The sequence below is a fragment of the Mustela erminea genome, chromosome 9 (genome assembly GCF_009829155.1).
Source record: "Mustela erminea isolate mMusErm1 chromosome 9, mMusErm1.Pri, whole genome shotgun sequence".
Lineage (NCBI taxonomy): Eukaryota > Metazoa > Chordata > Mammalia > Carnivora > Mustelidae > Mustela > Mustela erminea.
This window is the reverse complement of record NC_045622.1, coordinates 107669119-107680082: the sequence shown is the minus strand read 5'-3', so window position 1 is coordinate 107680082 and position 10964 is coordinate 107669119. Positions and strand designations below refer to the sequence as shown.

The 10964-nt window shown below is 45.3% G+C and overlaps 1 protein-coding gene across 2 annotated transcripts in view; it reads left to right on the top strand.

Annotated features, from left to right (window-relative positions):
- LOC116598502 overlaps positions 1–10964 on the top strand; it is a 38783-nt gene that overhangs the window by 3216 nt on the left and 24603 nt on the right. Inside the window, exons 2-3 of one of the 2 annotated variants that reach the window (XR_004289094.1) lie at positions 186–241; positions 4457–4706. The gene's annotated coding sequence lies outside the window, so the exon portion shown is untranslated. Of the gene's footprint in view, positions 1–185; positions 242–3725; positions 4084–4456; positions 4729–10964 lie in introns of those variants that run through there. The other variant, XR_004289095.1, reaches the window with a different exon arrangement.

The window sequence follows — 10964 nt, the reverse complement described above, 5'->3', positions numbered from 1 at the left end:
TTTATTTTTTCCCTGGAAATTTCCTTCTTTGAGTCATTTATTCTCTGGGTCTGATGTAGACTGGCTGTATTCTAGGCTTGCCCCATTGCTGTTTTTCTGGGCTTCTTAACACTTCTCTCTGTTCCTCTGTGTTGGATCTCCTACTGCATGGCTCTTAGATTTTCTCCCTCTTTCTTGTTTTACAGCTTCATTTTGGCCAACCGCATCATCTAATAGCTTCCAGAGAAAGAGACCATGGGAGGTAAACTTTGTGACACCTTATCTGCTTGAAAATACTGACTTTTCTCTCATGTTTGATGGATTTATTGCAAGTCAGAGAGGAGAAATTAGAGCCAAGCATAACATTATTGACGATGAAGGGGTAAATATGAGAGAGGAAGGGAGAGCATCTGAGTCTGCCAGGAGGGGATGGGGATGAAAAGCTACAAAGCTTAGCTGTTAGGAGACTCTAGGTGGGAGATATTTTCCCCTTAGAATTGTAAAGGCATTGCCCTACTCTTTTCTAACTTTTTTTTAAAAAAAGATTTTATTTATTTATTTGACAGACAGAGATCACAAGTAGGCAGAGAGGCAGGCAGAGAGAGAGGAGGAAGCAGACTCCCCGCTGAGCAGAGAGCCCGATGCAGGGCTCGATCCCACGATCCTGGGATCATAAGCTGAAAGCAGAGGCTTTAACCCACTGAGCCACCCAGGCACCCCTCTTTTCTAACTTCTGAATGTTGCTGTTTATAACTTCAGTTTTGTTCTTTTAATAATTTTTTTTATCCTATGGATATGACCTGTTTTTCTTCCCTATGTAAATTACCTGTTTTCTACCACTCTAATGACTCACCCTGCCCTCTCCTCCAGTTTTCTAGGTTCTACAGGACACTGGAGCCCGAGTTAGAGCCCTTGTCTTTTTTTCTACTTGTGTCCCTCTTTTTTTATTCTACTCTCTGGACAATTTCATTATCTTGTTATCCTTTCTATTGAGGTTTTTTTTTTTTTAATTTCAACTCTCTTATTCACTGATTGCTTCTTTTCTTATGTATTGCATTTCTGTTTTTTGTTTTGTGTACATGTTGTTTTAGATCTCCAAGGAAGAATTTTTCAGTTTTTAAGTGTTCTGCTTTTTCATATTACTTCCTCTGAATTCTACTCCCCCTTTTCTGGACTGTGTGTGTGTGTGTGTGTGTGTGTGTGTGTTGGAAGTTTTCCTAAAATGTTTGATCTTACTCTGTGTGCGCAGGTGGGGCTTGTTGATTGATGGTCTTCATATCTTTTTATTTTGTATTATATTTATCCTTTTATTTTCATCTTGGTGGGGTTTGGAGATAAACATATATGTGTGTTCAATCTACCATGTTTGACAAAAAGTCCCCTCCATTACATTTTGATTGTTTTTGATTGATTTCTCAAGTGTAACCCTGATTTTTCATCTTGAAGGTAACTTGCTCTTTCCTTTGTGAATTTTCCTCTGTGAAAGTGACGAGCAAAGTGAACAGATAAACTACAGCGTACAGCAAACTGCTACATCATTTCTTATAAACATGCCATGATTGCTTTCATTTGTGATTTGAAAAAGAAGGTGGTCTCTTGGCCGCATTCACCTCTACATACTGCCCCATTTTTCTTGCTCCCAGTGGTATGCACAAGTGTGGCCCCCACTGAAGATATACTCACTTCCTAGTCCCAGGAACCTCTCCATATTATGTCATATGGCAAAAGAGTGAATATCACCTTACAAGGCAAAAAATGTGATTGACTTAAAAAGATCTTGAGAGGGAGAGTTTATTCTGGCTAATCTGGGTGAACGCTAAATGCGATCACAAGTGTCTTTATAAGAGACAAAGGAGCTCAGACACCCAGCAGATGCGGAGGCCATGTGACCCTAGAGGCAGAGGCTGCAATGGTTCGGCCCTAAGTCAAGGAGTGTCAGAAGCCCCCAGAAGTTGGAAGGACAAATAATGGATTCTTCCCTAGAGCCTCTGTAGGGAGTGTGCATAGCCTTGGCCAATACCTTAATTTTGGACTTTTGGCCTCCAGAAGTTTATTCTCCAGAGAAAATAAATTTCTGTTTTTTTTAGCCATGCAGTTTGTGGTAATTTGTTACAACAGCTAGGAAATCAATACATTCCCTTTACAGCGGAATTCCTCTTAAAAAGTAGTCTTTATGTTGGGACGCCTAGGTGGCTCAGTTGGTTAAGTGGCTGCCTTCGGCTCAGGTCATGATCCCAGGGTCCTGGGATCGAGTCCCACATCGGGCTCCTTGCTTGGCGGGGAGCCTGCTTCTTCTGCCTCTGCCTGCCACTCTGTCTGCCTGTGCTTGCTCTCGCTTCTCTCTCTATGACAAATAAATAAATAAAATCTTTTAAAAAAAAAAAAAGGTAGTCTATGCTTTCTTTTTTTTATTTTTAAGATTGTATTTATTTATTCAACACAGAGAGATCACAAGTAGGCAGAGATGCAGGCAGAGAAAGAGGGGGAAGCAGGTTCCCTGCTGAGCAGAGTGCCTGAGGCGGGGCTCAATCCCAGGACCCCCGGGACCATGACCTGAGCCAAAGGCAGAGGCCCCAACCCACTGAGCCACCCAGGTGCCCCTATGCTTTCTTTTTCTGATCTTCTCTCTTCCTTTTTATCCAACTTTTTATATTGGACATTTAAAAATATACAGAAAAATTGAAAGTAGAGCAACAAGCAACTAAATATTCTTTACCAAGATTGAGCTGCTGATAACGGTTTGCTCTATTTACTTTATTCGCATGTAGTTCAGCACATATCTCCTAAGAATTAAAACATTCTCCTCCATATAGATAATGCCTGAGTAAATTAATTAAAAATTAAGAATAATTTCCTAGGGGCACCTGGGTGGCTCAGGTAGTTAAGCACCTGCCTCCAGCTCAGGTCCTGATCGAGCCCCACATCAGGCTTCCTGCTCAGCAAAGAGCACGCTTCTCCCTCTCCTACTCCCCCTGCTTGTGCTCTCTCTTTCTCTCTGTCAAATAAATAAGTAAACTCTTTAAAAAAAAAAAAAGAAGAAGTCCCTAATATTATTTAATATTCAATCTATATTACAATTTCTTTCGATGTCCCCAAAAGATCTTTTATAACCTTTCCCTTGGCCCAGCGTCTCATATGCTGAATGTGCTTCTTAATTCTTTTCAATCTATATTAATCTCCTCTAATTTCATTTTTAACAGCTTTGACTTTTTGAAAGAATTCAAGCCTATTTGCTTATAGATGTCCCACATTTTTTATTTACCTGATTGTGTCTAGATTGCGTCATTTAGTTCATTCTTCTAACCACTATAGTTTTTATGTACTTGGAGTTGGAGCTATAAGTCCTGGTTTCTTTCTCTGTAGCACTTACCACCTTCTAACTCCGAGCTTCCCTTCTGTCATGGCTTATTATCCATTTTCCCTCTAGAACAGAAGCTGCATGAGAGAATCCGTGTGTGCCTTCCTGTTGGGTTACCTAGTCTAGTCCACTGTCCAACCAACACATAGTGGGCACTCAGCGTGTGTTTGTGGTATGAATTGAAGTCACATTCGGTGACTTTACCTGTGTCAGTATCATTTAACATCTAAAGAGAAATTACTGTAGTAATTTACCCTGTTCCTTAGAATACCTCACATTTTTTGAAGCCTCAAGTGCCTGAAAATGTCTTGATTCCACACTGGAGGCGTGTCTAGGTATGGAATTCTCCCTCCGCAGTTCGAAGTCCTGCCCCTTTGTTTTCTTCCTTCATGCTTGGTCATGGAGAATCCACGTCCATCTTGATGCTTGAGCCATTGCATGCGAGCAGGTGATCTGTGCATGTAGTGTGCTTTCTTCTTGCCTCTGCTATTGCCTCTTGTTATTTCTGTTATTTGCCTCTTGCCTCTGTTATTTCTGCTTAGTTATTGGTCTGAAGTTTACAGCTTGCTTTCTTCTCTTCTCTAGGAACTCTGATCCCACCATTGGACAGTAAAGTAGAGATATAAGGTGTAGGCAGAGTTGAAAAGATAAGCCACCGAAGGCTCAGACCCAGTAGGAGGATCTTCTTGGCGAGTGATGACAGCTGACAGTTCTGGATTCTTACAATAATCTGAATAATTTCATAGGTACCATGCTAAGCACTTTAAATGCGCTCTGTCATTTAATCCTCCCAACAGCTCTCTGAGATAGAAACTATTACTCTGTAAGCTCTACCTTCTAGAAACTGCCAGGCCACGCCCTGAGTCCGGGCAGCCTGATCCCAGAAGGTCCAGAAAACCACTTTCATGAACTGCCCCCGCTGCTCTGTTCCTACTAGATGAGCCCTGCTACTCGGTTCCCAGCCTGTCAGAACAAGGCCTGAAATCCCGCCCAGGGGGTGGGGACTGAGGCTAGGTAACAGCCCTTCCATCTAGTCAGTGGAGCTGGTTGAATGAGTGCTTCAGTGGCAAGTTTTTAGGAACATCAGTGCCAAAATTCAGTGTTTATCTTCTCTCCCAGGTCTCTGCCTTCCCAGGATCATCTACTACGAGGCTCCTTTGGTGATTCTCCGGGCACAAAGAAATCGTTGCCTCTCTTACGGGATGCCTACACAGGCATGAGGTCAAGACAGTTGTATGGGTCTCTCAGACTGCATATAAGTCATGAGCTGAATAACCAGACTTATTCTTTGGCTGGATTATACTTTCTCCTGGGATACCAGATTCATTCCACTGAGGCCATGGAAACAAAAAAATGAAGATTGAGACACTACAACAGATGGCAGCCACCTTGTAAGTGCAGATATTTTCAATCATCTACATAGCTAGAACTTTGTATATGTAATATCCTTTTTTGCTAAAATTAACCAAAATTAACACATTTGAGGGAATTGAGGACTTCTGAGTGATTTTATATATTTCCAGTATCCTAGTCTTTCTTTGGATAGTCCCAAAGATCCCTGTTTCTTGCCACGAGATGTGTTAAAAATGACATTATTGTTTGGGTTTTGTCAAATGCCCCCTCTGCTGGTCCCGTTAATTCATTCTGCAAACACTAAACACTAACTATGTGCCAGCTGGGAATGCAACAGGTGTGTAGGACCAGGTTCTTGCCCTCGGCCTCCTATCTCTTGTTGAGATAGACATCTCTACAGATAGATGTCCATGCAGTGTGAGGTGGCCTAGGAGGGTACTGGGTACTAAGTATGGTGGAACTGTGGAAGAGGGAGGGCCTGGCCATGAGGCTGGTTAGGGGGTCATTCAGAGAAAGCTTCCTCATGGAGTTGACTGCTTGGGGCTGACTAGTGGGAAGAATGGTGAGAAGCCGTCAGCCCTGGGTGAGGACAGGACAAGAAACATTCTCAGGGGAAAGAAGAAGATTGCTGACAATGACCGGGGACTGCATGGCTTCCTCAGGAGAGGGCTTGGGGACAGCCTTGAATGCAGGTTGAAGGAAGTGAGCCTTTGCCCTGTAGATGACAAGAAGAGTGACATCATGAAATCTTCACTTTACATCGCCTGCCAGGCTGAGAGATGGACTCAGGTGGGTGCAGCATGAGGATGAGTCAGAGTGGGACGCTGAGTAGGTGCTCAGTAAAGTGGGAGATGAGATCATCAGATCCTTAGAATGAACAGTTCAAGATAAAGAGGTCAAGGCCATGAACTAAGGCAGAGAAAGTGGGGGCAAAAACCAGAGGATAGATTGGAGAAGGTTTCAGAAGTCCTAGTGAACAGGACTGCCAATTCACTGCAAATAGATGGCGAGGACGGAGGGGCCAAGCCTACAGATGACAGCAGCTGACAGGTGTCACCCAGTGCTTACTCTGGAGTTAGGCATTTCGCTGCGGTATCTCGCTGAATCACAATAGCCCCATGAGTTGGGACGTATTGCTCTCTGCATTTTACAGGAGAGGACACTGGAACCTGGAGTGGTCAGTGAAAGTGACAAGGCAGGTCTATAGTGTGGTACTAGTTAGGTCTGGAACCCAGTAACGTCAGCAGCTGACTGGATGTTGGTGCCAAGTGAGTGGGAAGTGAAGTGACCACCTCAGAAAGCAGTCAGTGAGTGGCAGATGAGGGCCTAGAACCCACTGGAATCATTTCCTGTCCCCCCTCCCCTGCAGAGTTCACAAACAGGCTGCTGGGCACCATATCAAGCCATAGCCATGTCATCTTTGGTTTATAGAATATATTTTTTAAGTTTTTAGAATGAATTGCTAACATGAAAAAGTGCTAGAGATTTGCATTAAAACCTGCTGGATTATCTTGAAAAGTGAGAAGATCTGGCCATACCGGGCCCCTAGAGCAGCAACCCCTGCTGCCTTTTCCGTGTTTCCGTCAGCTGGCACCCGCGCTCCCCAGCCGGCGAGGGCCCACCAGCCCGGGATCTGCGCCCTCCTCCGCAGGCGCCCAAGTTCGCATCTCTCAGCCACAAGACAGTCCAGTTTGAAGCTAGGCTGTGTTTGAGCATTTAATCCTGTGTTGAGCCCAGACCTCCACTGATGGTTAAATACTCTTTTTGAACTTTAGGGAATGTAAGATAACAGCAGCGACATGTTTTGCACTGTTTGTTTCTTCCCGTCATACTGTGGGAACTGAGAAAAAATAACTACCTGCTCACCCTTGAGTGCCCACAAGAAGAGGGTCACGTTCGGGGAGCGAGGACAAAGGTGAATGGTCATGGTTCCCGAAACCAGCCCCAGGTAAAAGGAAATATCAGTCATGCCCTGGGACATGGCAGACATAATGTCAGCTACATAAGTCACGCTGGGACTGTTTTCTGTTTAATTTGTCCAGTAATTAATTATTTGCTTGAATTTTGAACTGTGTACTTTAGACGCGTTATAAGGAAGCTTTCGGGGAAAATGTGTGTGCCCATCTGCCTGTGCGTGGGGTGTGGGTGGGCCATAGCTGACATTCCTTCGCTCGGAATTCTCCGCAGAAGTTCAATTTCAAAATATTATCTTTTAAGTTTAATGATTTATTACAGATCTGAAAACACGCTTAATTACGTTAAAATATGAGTCACAGGATGGCAAACAGGTATTTTTTCATATCAAATATTTTGTGACGTCTAAGGTGTAATAGTCCCCATGGCAGTGGTCAGGGGGCGCAAGTGACGGATTTTGTGCTTGTGTGTTTGTCTGCAGTTTGTAAACTGCACCGAGAGACTCAGGGTCAAACGGGTGCAAGAAACAGAGCTGACATCCGAGCTTCAGGAGTTTGGACTCCTGTTCTTTGTGTGACACCGGACAGATTTTCCCCATTCCCCGCCGCCAGATTCAGGACCTTGGGGAAGGCAGCTGCTATAGCTGGGCACAAATTTCTCCGAGGCCGCCGGGTACCATTCTGGGATGGCCAGTGGGTCTCAGAGGTTTGCTGTCCATCTCAAAAGGGTCATCTGTATATCGGACCACAGTGACCCAACTGTCAATAGGCCAGCCCCGCGAACTTTTCCCTGGGAGCTAGACGTCGCCATACAAGGGTCGGATTGCAAATCAGTTCAGTCTCTGGAGACATTTGTACACAGTTATGTAGGACCTGTGAGGCCATGGGGCTGCTCCTTGGACTTTGACCCCTGTCCGGCACATGCTCCTTCCTCTTTCTCCTCCTCCTCCTCCTCAGAGACTCCCCACCCTATACACAACCAGGGTGGGACTCCAGCGACTGCTGCAGCCAGGTCTTGTTACGTAACACTCAGAACCCATTGCTTCTCACTGATATCATATAGACACTGGCGGATACTTGGTACTAAGCACCATGCTATACGTGGGGGGTACAACCAGCAGGTGTCCTGCTCCTGGGGACAACACCAGCCTGCAGAGATTCATTTGTAAACCAGGAACAACTGGTATTTTATCTTGGTTGCATCATAATTTCATTTTTGTAGTATGGCCTAAAAAACCTAGGCTCCCCCAAAGATCAGCCAAGTACATGGGAAAATTAGATTTATTCATTCACTGAACAAATAATTAGTAAGCATCTGTTATCGTCAGGCACTCAGCCAGATGTCAGGACTGTAACAGAAAATGAAACTGACAACCCTGTTCTCTTGGAGCTTAGGCAGTCACAGAAGGAGACAGAAAAATCATGTCAGTACGTAATCTGAGCTGAGAATTTTGAAGAAAAAAAGGGTAAGGGAGAGAGAATGACCCGAGGCAGGGGTGGGGGGCCTGCTCTTTGAGATGGGGTGGCTAGGAAGGCCTTTCCCATGAGGGGACTCTTGAAGCAGAGACCAGCAGGAGATGAGGGAGAAGCAGCGGTTTGGAGGAAATCCTTCCCAGGCAGGGAGGGGGCCCCACAGGGGACAAATCCTCTAAGTGGGCAGTGGCCTGGCCTGTTTGAGAAAGAAGTCACCAACTGAACTCCTGGACTCCACCGTTTCCTCGTCTGCAAGTCTGTGGGCTTGTCGGGAGGAACAGATGAAATCCTTTATAGAAATATTTATGTCTACCATCAAGCACGGTGTAGAAGTTGTCCTCTTTGTATTGACTTTATCAAGTTTTTGTAGAGTGTCTAAAACCATAGGGATTATAATTATTATCTTACAGTTCTGCCCTTTCATTTTTTTTATTATTGTGGTGAAATTCACATAACATACAATTATCTGTTTGAAAGTGTACAGTCCAGTGGCATCTGGTGAGTTCATGCTGTTGAGCAACTACCTGGCTTCTAGCTTTTTCATCATCCCACTCTTACGTTTTTCATATTTGTTTCCATCACTGCTCTTGAAAAAAGATCCCCCCACCACCACCCTGCCCCATACCGGACTTTGACCTTCGTGCTTCTGACTGGCCTTCACCAGTTCCAATGACTCATCCATGTGTCTATTCAAAAGATGTTTATCAAGGATCTACTCTGCAGGGGAACTATACTACGTAGGTACTGAGGCCACAACAGTGGCAAGGAACACAGAGGTTCTTGCATTTAGGGGACTTATAATCTAGTAGGGATTTAGGCACTGATTATATAATTATCAGAAAATTTATTTACATTAGATCAGTTCCTGGGATGCCTGGATGGCTCCGTGGGTTAAGCTTCTGCCTTCAGCTCAGGTCATGATCCCAGGGTCCTGGGATCAAGCCTCCCATCGGGCTCTCTGCTCAACGGGGAGCCTGCTTCTCCCTTTCCATGCCATTTCCCCTTTGTGCTCTCCCCACCTCCCCACAAATAAATAAATAAATAAATCTTTAAAAAAAGAAAAGAAAAAGAAAAATAGGGGCACCTGGGTGGCTCAGTTGTTAAGCATCTGCCTTTGGCTGGGGTCATGATCCTGGGGTCCTGGGATTGAGCCCTGTATCAGGCTCCCTGGTCAGCAGGAAGCCTGTTTCTCCCTCTCCCACTCCCCCTGCTTGTGTTCCCTCTCTCTCGCTGTGTCTCTCTGTCAAATAAATAAATAAAATCTTTAAAAAAGAATTTATAAAAAAAATTAAAATTTAAAAATACAAAATAAAAATAGATCATTGTTTATATAAAAATGTTTTGAAAATTGTGTTTAAAACATCTATGATAAATAAAAATCTTAAAAACAATCTGTGAAATTCTTACTTTAATGTTTTTTTCAAAAGATTTTATTTATTATTTGAGAGCGAGAGAGTGCGTGAGAGCAAGTGGGGGCACGGAGAGGGACAAGCAGACTCCGCACTGAGCTCAGAGTCCAACTCGGGGCTCAATTTCAGGACCCTGAGATCACGACCTGAGCTGAAATCAAAAGTGGGTTGCTTAACCAACTGAGTCCACCCAGGAGCCCCAACATTTGTGGATTTATTAAAGCTACCAGAAGTGAGATGCCACTAGCTAGTAAAGCTTAGGCTAACTTGACCGTATTGTTTTTATAATTGTGTCCTTAGTTTAGAGATCCTGAAAAAGAAAGATCACCTCGGGGAAGTGACCTGGATTATGTTAGGGCAGCGAGCAGGAAGGCGGGTAAAGTAAAAGCTGTGATGCTTCATTCACTTCCTCCTGATAGCCATCTGTTGAGGTCAGCGCGGACCGCTCGCGTTAGCACTGCACCCATTTTATAGATGTGGCACCGGAGATCTAGAACGCTGTGCCTTGCCTACTGCCACCTGGTGGGGATTTTATTTAGCTTTGGCCCTCTGTCTGGTAAAGCCGAAAAGCATTTTGCCCCCTAGGGGTCAGTGATGCACCTGCCTGGGAGAAGACTTGTGCGGCGGGTCCTCCTCCACGCAGCACTATTGGTGTGCGCCCAGCCTTCCAGGAGAGGGCGCTGCGAGGCTGGCCTCAGAGCTGCCTCACCAGACCTCCCGGGCCCCTGCCCTCCCGCAGCACCGCCCCCTCCCAGACTTCTGACCCAGCAAGCTCCCAGCACCCTCCGGCCCTTCTTGCGCCCCAATGCGTGCATCTGTGTTTTCCTAGATGATTGTTTCTTAATCACGCCGAGGAATTACAAATCATGGCTGGGAACCCAAGTTACCTCAAGTGACGAGCCTAGTGATCACCAAAACCTAGGTACAGCCCCCGGGCAGGGAGCCACAGAAACTGCTAGCGAGGTCCTCGCAGCCACGCGGTCCTGCGGGGCCACGCTGGTGCCAACACCGCACGTCCGTCATGTCGGCGGGCTCGTCGGATTTCTTGAGGCAAGGTGACCTGGCAGCATTTCCACCCCACCCACAGCTAGTTTCGCTTTCCTAATGTTGTTAAACAGTGCCTTCTAACTGAAGTAGGGTGGTTGAGCAGGTTCCAACATTTTACTTAATTTTCTAACATGGCCATTGTGGATTGCTTCCTCCGAGCGGGTCCCTTTTGCTGCTTCTCAGCAAGATGCCCACGGCCGTCCTCTCTGGCATTTGTCCAGAGGCCAGGTTCTGAGAGCTTTGGGGCTGTGGTTTAATTTTAACCGTCAAACCTTCTTTTAGAATAATTACTTTTTAATCTGGGAAAAGCCAGTTTTCGAGAGAGCAGGAACGCCTCCTCCTGCCCAGGAAACAAGCACACGGTCATGTTCAGTGACTGCTGATATCTCTCGTTTTGAAAGGGGAGACCGATTTGGTAGAAAGAAAGGAAAA